The sequence below is a fragment of the Ambystoma mexicanum genome, chromosome 2p (assembly GCF_040938575.1).
Source record: "Ambystoma mexicanum isolate Mex_15411 chromosome 2p, UKY_AmexF1_1, whole genome shotgun sequence".
Taxonomy (NCBI): Eukaryota; Metazoa; Chordata; class Amphibia; order Caudata; family Ambystomatidae; genus Ambystoma; species Ambystoma mexicanum.
This window is the reverse complement of record NC_090923.1, coordinates 1416649428-1416663892: the sequence shown is the minus strand read 5'-3', so window position 1 is coordinate 1416663892 and position 14465 is coordinate 1416649428. Positions and strand designations below refer to the sequence as shown.

At 48.5% G+C, this 14465-nt stretch overlaps 1 non-coding gene across 1 annotated transcript; it reads left to right on the top strand.

Moving 5' to 3' along the window:
- Window positions 1-4888: 4888 nt before the first annotated feature.
- On the top strand, window positions 4889-5019 carry LOC138568110 (U8 small nucleolar RNA). The gene has a single exon (XR_011302482.1). It is a non-coding gene; the product is annotated as a U8 small nucleolar RNA (small nucleolar RNA).
- Window positions 5020-14465: the final 9446 nt, after the last annotated feature.

Here is a 14465-nt window from a genome sequence, read left to right as displayed (position 1 = left end):
CAAGTTGATCATGTGGTTTTGTTTCAGGGACCCATAATACCTGGACCACCAAAGACTCTGCCTAAAGTGGGACTTGTATTCTGATCTTTGTTATTGTTGTTATTATTATTGGTTTTGTTAAAGCTGCTCGAGGAGTAAAATGAAAGAGAAAGCATAATCCTTTGCCTCTGTGTCTTTAATAGAATTATGACTTTATGGAACTAATGTGTTGAACATCTGAATTCTGCGTGCAACAGTAGGCTTCTGTGTCTCTCTTTCCTTGGTTGTTCGAGTGACTTTCTGTGTCTCGCATAGTCCGGCTTCCATGTTTATACGCAACGGCACAAAACAGACATTTATGAAGTTCCTCTTCAGTGTTCAGTGTTGTGCAACATAAAGCCTCCGAATTGCGGCGGAGCCAAACGTTGCCTCATGCCCATGCTCCAGAAAACTACTACGAGCTGGGTAGGTCGGAATGTAACGCTGTCTTTTTTGATATGCTGATAAGTTAGCGTTTGTTTTAGTATGAAAATTGCACACTCCTTCTCTTCGCTCCCAAAAGCACCAAAGCCTTCAGAAGGACTTGCAAGAAAAGTTTGTCACAGCTTTAACCATTTGTAGAAAACGAAGGCTTCTCACACTCAAAACACTAAAACTGACATAAACTTGGCTTTTAACTCCTCAATGCTGTCGCTGCACATATGCTAAAGAAATGTCTTTAGTCCTCCTTTAAATATATACAGGCCTACAAATAAACTTGCTTTCACTGTTCTAAAGAATAAAACAATCCCACCAAGTTACAGGATCGTGTCCAACGAAGTACTCGGGTGATTTCTTTAACTTTCTGAAGGCCTGAAAACTGGAGCTTCACAAAGTAGGTCCTGCCTCAAGAGTTTCAGTCAATGAAAGCATACATATCAACCCTCCCGATTTAGGCAGGAGACTGCAGATCTTTCAGTGAAAAATATTTCTATTTTTCACTGTCTCCCACCTAAAATAACGGTAGCCCCAATGCATTCCTATGGGGAAATGTACGTCTCCCGATTTCCCTGTGGAAATCTCCCTCCCAGGTGCGTCTAAATGTTGGCATCTATGTGAAGGGCAATTTAGAATTCTTCTCTGGAATCCAAGTTGACTCTGGATTTCAAACTGCCTACTTCATCAGTAGAACCTTCAATTGTCTCCACCATCTTGCCTTGGTCTAGTCACAACTTCCCGAAAAACAAGTGGTTAAGGAAAACCTGCGAGATTCTAGTCTGCTTAAACCTAAAATGTAATATATACATATATATACATATACATGAACAGCATCCTGACACTTTCCTTTGGTACTACTGGTCATCTCTGGGAAAAGACACTTTACAACATCCATCTTCTTCAGAATCCTGCAATCCTTCTCCAGCTGGCTGACCAGCTGTGATCTTGATGCTGCCCTGAGCAACCAGTCATTGATGTACGGGAAGACCTCCCTTTGGTATGTTAAATGTTAAAATGTTAAATGTTAAAGGTATTTGTACCGCGCACCGTCACCAATGGAGTTGGTCCCCAGGCGCTCTGGCGGATCTTCAAATGAGAAGGTGGGATGGGTTAGTAAGGTGTAGGGGGAGTAGGATAGTGAGAGGAGTGGTGTTCTGTTGGCAGCTTCAACTCGGTATACACCGGGTGCTGAGCTTTGGTGCGAGTATCGGATCAATGTCAGTCCTCGTGTGCTGTTGGTGCGGCTTATGTGTTGTTCTATGAAGAAGAGATATCACTGGGCTCATCACCTTTGTGAAAACTCGAGACACAGTCTTCAATCCATAAGGGAGAGCGCACATCTTAGGACATTTCAGTGTTTCTGATTGGCATGTGGAAGTATGCGCCCAGTAAGTCTAAAGAGTCCAAGAAATCGCCTTTCCTGATCACAGGTTTAATCTTTTGAAGTCTCTCCACCTTGAAGTGCTTTGTAGACAATTGATTGGTCAAGCATTGTAAATTCAGCATCCACCTGACCTTCACTGACACCATGGGAACCAGAAAGATAATAGAATAAACCCCTTGACTTACCCAATTGCCCATTTCGTGAGCAGTTCTTGGATGATTTGCTCCATTGAAGTCCTATTCTGTATCCCCATTTTATAATTCTAGCAGCCAAAATAACTAGATAAGGCTGGAGATATAGAGAGTATAGCTAAGATAATTGAACATAGCCCCCCAAAAGATTAAAGTAGGTTCCAGTTGGAGAGGCTGGTGCCTCATAAGTAAGTACTGGGACAAAGAAGAAGGGTATGGAGATAATACACAGTCAAGGTTTGCACAGTGAATACCAACATCAGTTGCAGTTAGCCTGCTGCCTTGTGGGTTGCCTGGAGGCACCTTGCCGATCGCTGTAGCCTGATTGGCTGCAGCCCTCGTCAAATGCAGAGACCCGGCCGAGCCGTGAGGCGAAGCCGGGTCCATGTATTTAAGGGCCGCACTTTAGGGCAAACCCTGTCTTTTCCCTGATGCCCTCTAACAAGAAGGAAATCCCTTATTCCATCGTGGGACCACGCCAGCTACCTTTAACATTAGTAGCAGTAGCCGCCGACGACATTCCAAGATGTCCAACGTGTTTTTCCACCTTCTTTGTTGCAGTTAACCTGCTGCCTTGTGGGTTGCCTGGAGGCACCTTGCCGATCTCTCTAGCCTGATTGGCTGCAGCCCTTGTCAAATGCACAGACACGGCCGAGCCGTGAGGCGAAGCCGGGTCCGCGCATTTAAGGAAAACTTAAGGGCAAACCCTGTCTTTTCCCTGTCGTTGCCCTGGACTTGCACCTGCATGCAGACTGCTCCATGTCACCCTGATCACTCACTAGGTAAGCGCACCGATCTTAAGTTTATCGTTTGATCTCTGTGCCTATGTTTGCCACCTCTACTGCCGACCTATCTTTCCTTTATGAGAGAGCCTTCCCTCTCAGCGCCTACAGCGTTCCGACCTTGCCATCTGGTTTCTATCATATCTGCTGATAACTAATGTGCTCCCGATGTGACTTTATACGGAACACGGATGTAACTCCCAACATTGAACTTTGCCGGTCATTGCTATGAGGGCGGTGCCGACTCGGAATCCACCTTACCAATTGTCTCTTATCCTAAGCCCTTCACGTCTGCATGCACCTTCTTATGCCTCAAGATATGCTCATAAATATGTGAAGAAGTAATATGTAGGGTTTGTTGCTACTTAGAATCTATTCCTGTAATAATCTCGCCACTATCCTGAACTCCGAACCTAATGTCAACAGCCGCAACTATCGCATTTGCCTAAACCGTCTCGGTCACATGGCCTAAGTTCGTAGGAATCTTGTAGAATAAGTACAGTAAGCTGGCTAGACGTGTATTACTATAGCCTATTATCCATATCCTTGAACATTACCACTCGTATTCTCTTAATCCATTTCCAATGCTACATTGCACCTTTTTGTGTCCCAGCGGCATCTCATGCTTAACCTTTATTCTGCATTGGCCCATGCCTACCTTACTTACCTCCCGTACCATAGTAATATCACATGCCTGTTTCCGGCACCGGCAAGATACTACCGCCACACAGTATGCAGTAGCCCATTTTCGAGTGAATGAACTGCTGTCCTCGTTGCTCGCACTTGTGTGTTGAGGCATCCCTGCAACATGGGACTGGCTCTATACAGCGGTACTACCTACCCTGACTTTTTGCACCTACGCTACGCTGCCTCCCTGCAACATGGGGCAGGCTCTACATAGGTGTACTGCCTACCGTGACATTTTTGCACCTGTGCCATGACGCCTTCCTGCAACGTGGGGCAGGCTCTATACAGATGTACCACCTATTGTGACTCATGCATCTGTGTGTTGATGCCACCCTGTAACATGTGTTAAACTCCACACTCCTGATTTCCTACCCCCTTCACGTGTACCTCTCACATGGTGTACTTTACCTACGTACTTACTTATGTCTGTAAATATTTCATGCACCTCCTGCCTGTAACCTTGATTTGACATTTGCATTTTTGTTGCTGCCACCTTATAAGATGGGGTTGGCACTATCAATCTGCCTTCCGATTAGTCACTTGCATGTGTGTGCTGTCGCAGCCCTACAAGATGGGGTTGGCTCCATGTAATTGTCTTCCGATTGGTCACCTGCGTTTGTGTGCTGGCTCAGCCCTACAAGACATGGTTGGCTGCATGTAATTGCCTAATATGTGTTGTTGTTGGACCTGATATGGCGCTAAGCTCAACAAAGGTATGTACCCTGAAATTCTCCCTCTCTGACACTTTGCGTATGTTGTATTACCTTGGACTTCTGTGATACTGTAATTTTCCTGTATGCTTCCCTTTCTGTAACTTGAAGCACTGTTCTTAAGTTTAAGCACTGAGTTACCCCAGGGTTCTGTGCGCTATACAAATAATAAACAAATACAAATACAAACATCAAAATAATGCCTTCAAATGTTTATAACTAGCATACCGAATCAAATACAGTGTGTTTGGGATCCCTTCCATAGTAAATAATTCGTAGTAGCACAGAATCAACCATTGTTACACGCACAATATGTTGTTGCTTTCTGAAAGGTAGTAAATCTGTTTTGACTGCCAACGTTACCAACATGACGTCCAGACCGGTTCAAGTAATGCCCACACTGTGAATGAAATTAGCTCTCTAGTTCTGTGTACAATGAGCCCAGCGTCAGTTACGTGTACGTACAGCAAGTATGCAAATTTCCGCGGACTGGCTGCTGGGAATCGCACATTCTCTTTGCTTTTCCCTTCTTTCTCTAGTCGAGTAGGTGCATCCGCTTCATTTAGACAGAAATTAAATGAGATAGAAATATCCATTGATTTCAGAAGCGAATTTTACTCACCATCATTTTGTCATGGTGTATGTAAACTGACAACCGGCGTTCACCGCTTTACGTTATCTTCAGTAAGGTTAATCCTTGCCTGTTCCTCCTCCGGGAGAAACAGCAAATGATGAAAGGAGTGAGATGAGTTTGTGATTACTCTCTCGAGACCTGGGGAGCTCAACACCCCCAGGGCCTCCAATCTGAAACCTCTGAAGATCTTCTTTTACGAGTTACAAAGCAGAACAATTTTAACTTTTTCCCCAATGAGCAGTTGAAGTGTGTCATTTTACATTACAGCCCGTCCCAGTTCTTATAGCTGCTGTCCTCCCAACGATTCCAAATGTGCATTCTTGTTAAAATGCACGCTGTTATAACACAGGTTTCTTTGGCTGGCCTCTTCGGGACAGTACTTTCTGGTAGCCTTACGGGGCCTGTATTACCGCTTTGTCTCTCAAAGTTGGCTTTGTACCACTGGAGGGTAGGAGAGGGAGCAAGGAGATCTCCCATCGGCCTTGCAGGGCAACTCTGGATTCACTATAATTATTGGATAACATAACATAACATAACATGGTAAGTACTGGGCATGATGAAAGGAGTGAGATGAGTTGGTTATTACTCTTACGAGACTCAGGGCACTCAACAAACCCATCCCCCACCTCCTCCGAGCCTCCGATCTGATTACCTCGCAAGATTCCTGTGTTGGTGCTCAAAGAGAAGAGTGGAAGTGGAGCACGTTATAGAATATGGAAACCCAGCCTTGCTATGATTAGTGTTGTGTGACCCTCCTGTACCCCTTTAATGACACCATGCTAATAAAAGCAGCTACTGCACACACATGCCTTATAAAGGAATCAAACTCCAACAATGGAAATCCTGTGTCCGTCTATTGATGAGCCACCAGGCCTCACCGTGAGACAATGGTCTTGAAGCCCTGGCCTGAAGGCCCACACCGTGTGACTACGGTTCTGCAGGTCCTGCTAAGCTGGGACTCTCAAGCAAGCATGGTGCCCTGGGTCCGCCCAGGCCACTCCACAAGCTGGATGCTCCCGGCATCCACAGTGCCCTGGCACCCCAGGCCCGTGCCCACGCGGCCTAGCAGGGTCCTCCCTGCAACCCTGAAAGTCCGGGTGATCCCTGCAGGCCACCCCCTAGCTCCGCCTAGAAAGGAGGCATTGCAAGTGGGACCTGAGGGAGTGGAGGCATTGGGGCTGTGGGGGTGCATTTCACTCTAAACGTACGGCAACGCAGAGATTAGCATTATAAGGGGCTGCACTGTAGGAGGCATGGCCAGGATTTGTTTGCTTGTCCTAGACATTGATCTATGCCCCAAAGCCATGAAAGCACAAATGACCAGGAAGAAGGAGGGCCATTCACACCTCTAAGTGAGGAAGCACTTACTCAAGAAGGCTACATACAACTATTTTCTCAAACCTAAAATCGCAAAGTTGGTTTCTGTGATTTTTTTTGTGGGAATATAGCGTTTTTTCACACCATGCTTAATAAAATGGTTAACTATATCAAACAATTGATGGCAGGTGGTGTTGATTGCACACTGATTTCTGCAGAAGGTGCATCAACTGAATGGGGACCCTTACAAATTACATTGAAAATATATATTCTGCTGCATTAACTACTTGAGTATAAGCGAAAAAATAAGATTGGTAGTAACACAAATGTAATTCTGGTGGGAGAGTAGTACATTGAAAAAGTGATGGATGCAAGACTTTGAATTAAACATTACCACTATCATTTCTCTGCACAACATTCCATGCCATAATTCTTTAGTATGTCTGTGCCATTACAGAGGGGGACAAGCCATTAGCAAATTACTCTTGGTCCTATCACCAAAAGGTGCAGTTCAGTCTCAAATGTTAAGCCATGTACCCTCTGCACTGGAACACAAGCAACCACAGGCAATGTCTGGCCTTGTGGTCTAGCAGTCTAGCAGTATAGGCAGGGCTGCTCACATTAATGGCAGGGCCAGGGCCGATTTGCGGACAATGTTATGGAAGGCTGACTAGAGCAATGCCGGTGGTTATGATTGATTCAGAGACATACATACATCCTTTTTTAGTTTTGCCTACTAGGTGTATGCCAGAGCTCTTGCAGTGGAACATAGATAGGATGGAGATAGAATGTGAGGAGAAACAAACATCCTATTTACCAACCCAATGACTAGCCATGGCTATGTGCATGTCTATGGTATTACCACCAACTACCTACCCCTCACTGCCAAAACATACCCTTTGCAAACTCTTTGTGCAAGCTCGAAGTTTTCAGAGAACTGATGGTTCGATGGGGACCATGGCCCTCATTACGACCCTGGCGGAAAGTGACTGACCTGACCGCCATAGCATAAATAGCGTTTCCGCCATTGCACGACGGAGCAAAGTGCGGCTAATTCCGACCCATCGGGCACGAGCACTACGCCATGGCGGAAGTGCAAAGTCCGCGATGGCGGAAATGACCCCAAAACGCCCCTCACCGCCGTCGTACGGCGCCCAAGGTGCAATTCCGCCACCCATCTTAGCGGTCACCGTAATGAGCGGCAATCGGAAAGTACGGTGACCGTAAATATACGGAAACGGAAGCAAAAACATGGTCCCGGAACGGGAAACAGCACGCCGTACACCTATAAAATCAGAATTCCCACACAACCATTAAAAACACTACCCTGAGACACATCCCAACCCGTCATCCACCCTAGTGAAAGCAATAAAAACGGGAAAAGTAGCGAAAAAAGCGTGCGACCGCAAGCGGCAGGTCCACTTCTCCCGTGAGGAACTCACCGTGCTCACAGAGACCCTCCAGGAGAATGCTGCCGTCGTCTTCTCGACGCAAATGACCAGGACGGCACTTGCGAACAAGAAGGCCATATGGGCCCTGGTGGCACAGCGGGTAAGTGCGGTGGGGACCGCACCCCGCAACCCACAGCAATGCAGAAAGCGATGGGACGACCTGCGGATCCGCGTCCGTAGCATACTTTCTGCCAACCGAAACATTGCCACAGCTACCGGGGGAGGATCGGAATCACCCAACAAGTTGACCCCCTGGGAAGAAATCTGTGCCTCCACCATTGGAATGGAGAGTATAGAGGGAGTCGGAGGGATGGAGAAAGGAGTGCAGACATCCGAAGAATCAGGTAGGTGGGCCAAATTAAACAATGCTAAATCCACAATGTCCAATCATGTGAAGTACCATGTGTCCACATAGTCCAACAGTAACACATGTCCAGGAGAGCGTCCACATACATCGGCCAGATAGCGCACTTTAAAACTCACATTAAATACATAAATAATTAAAAATCCTAAAAACACCCTCTACACGTGCAGCAGGCACACCCTAACTGCAGGCTGCAAAACAACTGCATCCTCAATCCACACAAAAATGAAACCACCTCCAAGGCCCCGACCCAAATCACCCTCAGGTACCACCCCAATGCATGTGATACATTGCCATTCCAATTTCAACAGACCCATTAATAACGCTCGCCCTCCTTTACTCCACCACAGGGTCCGATTCAAACGACGAGCTCCAGGACACCCCTACCAGCACACCTGCAAAGAGGGCCAAGACCAACGGCCAAAGACCCTCCACCTCAGCTGCACGCATCAAGACACGGCAGCAGCACAAATCAAGTGGCAGCACACAGGAGGGAACTCCAACATGCACCCCAGCAGCCAGCATGCCCACAACAGCACCACCACTGGTCCCCCCAATGGATGCCACAGAAGGCACTGCTTCTGGTGGCAGCAGCACCATAGGTGACACTGCATTAATGGCAGCATGCTCCGACACAGAAAACGGGGATGTCGAAGTAAGATCCATCCATGACCTGTCTCAATCCCCCTGTCTGTTTCATCCCGTACACCATGAGGATACCACGCAGGGGCACCCACAAGACGACGACTGGCCATCCCCCACAAGCCCTGTGGCAAGGCAACATGAGGTGACCAGCCCCTCTGTGACACCACCGCAAATGGCCATGGCACAGCAGAGGCAACAGTCCCTCGACCAGGTGATCGTGCAACAGCAGCAACTGGCCACGCTCCTCAAGGACCATGCTGATGAATGTGGGGCTACTAAGGCAGCCATAGAAACATCAACTGAGACACTTAGGGCAGAAATGGAGAGAAGCACCGAGAGCGTGAGAGTACAAATGGAGAGAAGCACCGAGAGCCTGAGGGGGGAACTGCATGCGACGTCCAAAGACTTATGTGCTGAACTTGCCGCTGTGCGCCGTGTGCTCACTGAGCTCTCACAAACCCTTAGGGACATGCATGGACGTGAGCAGGCAGAGACATCATCCGTTGCAAGTTCCGTCCAGGGCAGCCCCCAACGTAGATCTGGGAGGAACCTGCGCTCCACAGGCAGGGGTGCCCCTGATACCCGGAGAGGGGGCTTGCAATAGCGTCTGCCCACTGACTATGAGCATCTTCGGACACTGGTGTTCGGGGGGGAGGTAGGAGGGTGGAGGGGGTGTGTTGGGCTCACTTGGGTGGCGGGTCGATGGGGTGTGTAACATAATTTCACATATGCTATAAACAATGCACGATCATCCAATGAGATGTGTGGACATTGATCTTTGCGTACGAGGCCTTTATAGGCGTACAGTCCATATTGTGCATGTTCCAGACACACACAGTGCCACAAGTCCCGTGTCCATGTATCAGCCACCAGGCGTGAGTGCTAGAAGCATGAATCAATGAGAATCTGATGAATGTCACGGCCCTCCTGTGCCTCGCAGACTCCTTGAGGTGCTGCCACATCCCCACCCTCATCATGACCATCTTCAGGTGCTTGCAGTTCTGCGTCAGGGGGCATGGGCACATTTCTACGTACGCACATGTTGTGTAGCATGACACATGCCATGACCATCTTTGCAACCTTCACATGGCGGTACAGGAGTGCCCCGCCAGACCTGCTGAGGCAGCGGAAACGAGTCTTCAGTAGGCCGAATGCCTGTTCTCTGACTACACGGGTACGTGAGTGGGCATGGTTGTAGTCCTCCTCAGGCTGGTTCTGTGGGTTCCGGAGTGGTGTAAGGAGCCATCTCTTCAGTGGATACCCGGCATCACCTGTACGTGGACAATAAAGGATGTTTGTGGAATGACATTGCTACGTAGGCCCCACCCCCCCTTCCTGCCAGGTCATTGCCGCATCACATACCCCACATTATCATGCATGAAATGAGACTCACCGAGTAGCCAGGATCTGTTCCCTGCGTGTCGCTCCATGTAGCGTGGTATTTTAGAGTTCCTCAAGACCATAGAATCATGGGTTGATCCTGGGAATCGTGCACAACAATGTGTAATGATCCTGTTGGAGTCACACACCATTTGTACATTCAGAGAATGAAATTGTTTTCGGTTGCGGTACTGGGCCTCCATGGCATGTGGGACGACCAATTCCACATGGGTGCAGTCGATGGCACCAATGCAACCCGGTATGCCGCCAAGTGCATGGAATCCCACTTTTGTGTTCGTAATTTCCTGCTCCGAGCGTGGTAGAGAGATGTAGTCGTCTGCGTGCTTCAGGAGGGCATCGAGCACTTGCAATAGTGTCCGTGAGAACAATGGCTGTGAAATGCCATGCAACTGTCCGACTGTGTGCTGGTAGGTGCCTGTGGCCGGGAAGTGGAGTACAGACACCACCTTCAGTAGGGGTGGAATGGCGGTTGGGCTATCTATCATGCTGACAAGGTCAGCCTGTGTCATGTCCACAATGGCGGTTATGGTGTCCCGGTCCAAACGATAGAGGGTGTGGATCTGCTCATCCGTGAGGTCGAACGGATGTGCTCGGAGGCGTGGGATTGCGGGCTGCCTGCGTGGTGGTAGTGGCTGTGCTGGCGGGCCTTGCTGGGCCTGCCTTGCCCTCCTCCTCCTCCTGCGTCTCCTCTGTGCGGCCGGTTGTTGTAGTAGTTGGTGTTCGTCTTCTTCTTGAAGTTGGAGTACTTGCAGTGCTATCAGGTCCCCCAGGGCCAACATCGCTAGTCCTGCCGGTAGCATTTTGGAGTGGGTGTGGTTGTGGGAGGGGGTTGGGTGTGCAATTTATGTGTTTTCAAGCTGTATTGCCTCCACCTGTGGTGATTCATTCCACCTGCGCAAGCTGCAATCCCCTTTGGGCGAGCACGTCCCGCACACAACGCTGCAATTCGACGCATGGCATCTTGCTATTACAATCATGTATTTGATCCCGATGGCAGTGAAATATTGGTTCATATGTTCATTCTGCTATGGTCCCATTGTTTCACATACTATCTTTGCAGTCGCGAACAAACTTGTGAAGGGTCAGTGGAATGTAGTACTCGATTAACGGTGGACCCTCATGCAGCACTGTACCGCGGTTCACCGACGGGTGGGGCGTCCCATTTGTGAGTGAAGCCACTTTGCATTTTCACACATTGCCGCACTACATGGATGGATTTGTGATTTCAAGCGGTCACAGATGCCTTTTCGACGTGATGTTGCAAATGAGGAATTCGAAGGACGGCGCTTTCGGTCTTCAGCTAGCGGCGAGGAGACGCCCACAGGTCTGACTGCAAATATAACGTTCTATTGTTTAATGTCCTTGGGACAGGGGCCATGGCGAGAATGCAATGATTGATATGAATAGTATGGGATGCGCAATAGCGTAGTGGACGATAAGGCAGGACGTTCCCAAATACATGTTACTTCACAACACTGGAATTCCTGCCTGGAGCACAGTGGATTTTGCAGACTGCATTACGCACGGACTCAATGGAAAATTCACATGTTATGTGAGTAAATAATCAGGCGTTTTCATACCGGGATGAGGGAATGATGTATGGATGCATGGACAGATGATTTGATGGAGAGTTTGCCATTTACAGGGCTTTTTGGGATCTATCCACCTCCCCTGCGCTATGTGATGCAGAGCTGCCATAGTGGGACCATCGTCTATCTGCCCTTGTTGAACCCTCCCTGTCTCGACGCGCCTTCAGACACTTGTGTCTATGCACGTTACTAATCCCATCGAATGGATTCTGTTTTGACAGACGCATGCACACAAACACTCGTTTGTAATAGTGTTTTCACCTCGATTTTCATAGTTATGATTCGCAGGTGATTTTTGGGTGGGAATAATCCTTTGGAGTGGGCTAGCATGCATATGGCTGTGGATTTAGTGTGGTGATTGAAGTGAGTAATACAAATCAAGTTCTGATGCCCATACTGTTCTTTTTCATTTCATTTGGGTGACAGGTATCTCCTCCCCTTTTGCCGCTGCCATCTGTATGCCACTCCTGCAGATGGCTTTTACTCCCGACACCTGCTGCTTCGAGTTAATCAGTGGAGCACCATTACGATCTTATGGGACGATCGACAATGGGCCACATGCCCTTACGCAGTTCTAGTGGCTAGGAGCAACATTTCGACCCTTCAGCTGGAGTAGTGCCTACCTAATGGGACGGCCCTGCGGTTCTAGGCGCTTCCATGTTGCCTTTTTGAACGTGAATGTAGCCCCTGTGTACCATGGAGGAACAGGGCGTCACACAAGAAGAAGCTGGTCATTTATTGCGGATGCAGCCCACAATGATGAAATGTATTTTGGGGTTCATGACCTAATGGCTGTATGGGCTTGGTGATTTTGTGGTGCATTAAATTTCTATTCTGATATTAACCGTGTAGCGTTCTTCTTTCCAAGTAATGTAGCATATTCCTATTTGTGGTGCGATGTATTGTGAGGAGATCTGCATTGGGTTCCGGCTTCTGGTTATGGTTGCGTGGTACTGTACTGGCCGCGTTTGCCTACGAAGCCCAGTGTGGTCAGGGATAGGGGCTACCATTATGACTGTTTTAATGTTGTCATGCTCATGGGCGGGGGATTAGCTTTTGTGTAACAGATGCCGGTCAGCCAGGTGGATTGGTGGAATGATGTGATTATCAGAATATGGCTGGTCACAGGTGCCTGTGTTTGCGTGCGTTTCTTGGAGGGAGACTGAGGTCATGTCCATTGGAATAGCTTCTGTATTCGTGCCATCTGTGCCCTGCAGCTCCCATTGTCCCCTCTTGAGATGAGCCTGGCTGCTCAGTCACTCTGCCAACTTGTGTGGTACATGCTTATGCTGATGGTTGGTTTGTTTAGTGGCAGGAGTACAGGGCTGGTGCAGTCTCACTCAAGATACTGCTTTGAATGTTGCCTTACACTGGTGTCAAGCGATGGGGGGCCTGTTTTTGTTTGTCTCATATTTCAGTTCATGTTGCTGTACTTGAACCTTCACATGCCTGTGCTGCATCAGTGCGGCAATGGTGCCATGGCGAATATGGATGGCCACTCACAAGGCACTTGGAGCCCCTGGATTAATTTGTTTGTTGGCATGCATGGGTGACTTGTACATTTCACTGGTTGCATTGTGTGACTTCATTGCACCTACGGGGAGTTGTGCAATGTGGCCAGGGAGTGGTGTACAGGCACTCAGTAGGGCCGTTTACGGTTGATTCGCGATGCCGTATTTCTCACCATGGCGGAATGGTACTTTCCGCCATGCTTGATGGCGTTAGGTACATGTCCGCTAGGGTCAGAATTTGCGTACCATTGCGCCATGGTGGTAGTTACGGTTTGGCATGGCGCGTGTGCGCGTACTTGGTGCAGTTAGCGTTGGCGTTCACTACGGTGTCGCTAATGGCATCGTACTTTACGGTGAGGGGTCATAATCGCACCGAGCGCTATTCGATGGCGGTATTGCATTTCCGCCATCGTTTTTCGATTTCCGCCAGGGTCGTAATGAGGGCCCATGTCAGATCGACCTTTTCGCGTCGAGGTTGAACAACCATATACCTCATTTTTCAGCTCGGGACCGAATCTGCAAGCGGAAGCAACAGACGCATTCCTCTAGTCATGGGGACAGGGCTTAAACTACGCATTTCCCCCCACCTCGATGATCATGAGGACTCTAGCTCAGGTGAGGAGGCAGAAATAATCCCTGATTCTGAGTACTCCAGACTCGAGGATACAAGCCTGGTTCCCCAGTCTCCTGGAGTTGACACACCACAATCCAGTGGCTCTCCAAAAGCACAAACTTATTGTGCAGGATACCAAGGGGCTCAGCCATCCACTAGTGCAGACAGGCAAACTCAACCTGATCGCGTAGGCGATTTTGGGAGAGGTTGCATTAGGCCAGGCTTATCGTGCGAGTCTGAGCTCATCATCAATGAATCTTGTGCACCTGGGCACCATAGAGCTTACATATGGACTAGCTGGTGTGGCTGGTGTAAGGAGCGGGACATGCATCCGATTGGAACAGATGTGGTCCACGTAGCCAATTCTGTAGCCCAGATGGCAGTGCAAGGGAAGGTGTATAGGACCATTAATACGGCCCAATCTGCGATAACGGCAGCCCACCCAAAAATTTAAGGGGCTTCAATATGGGAACACCCTTTGATATGCAGACTTTTGAGAGGAGTGAGAACGACTAGACCTCCCAGAGAGAAATACTCAAATGTGGGACGTGGATACTGTGTTGAAACTGTTTCTGGCATGGCTGAATAACTTAGAATTATCTAGGAATGCCCTATCTTCTAAACTGTCTATGACTATGCTGTTGTGCCTTCTGTCATGTAAGAGAACGTCAGACGTTAGAGCTCATTACGAGAGACGTGAAACCACCAGGGTTATCACAGTTACTCATAG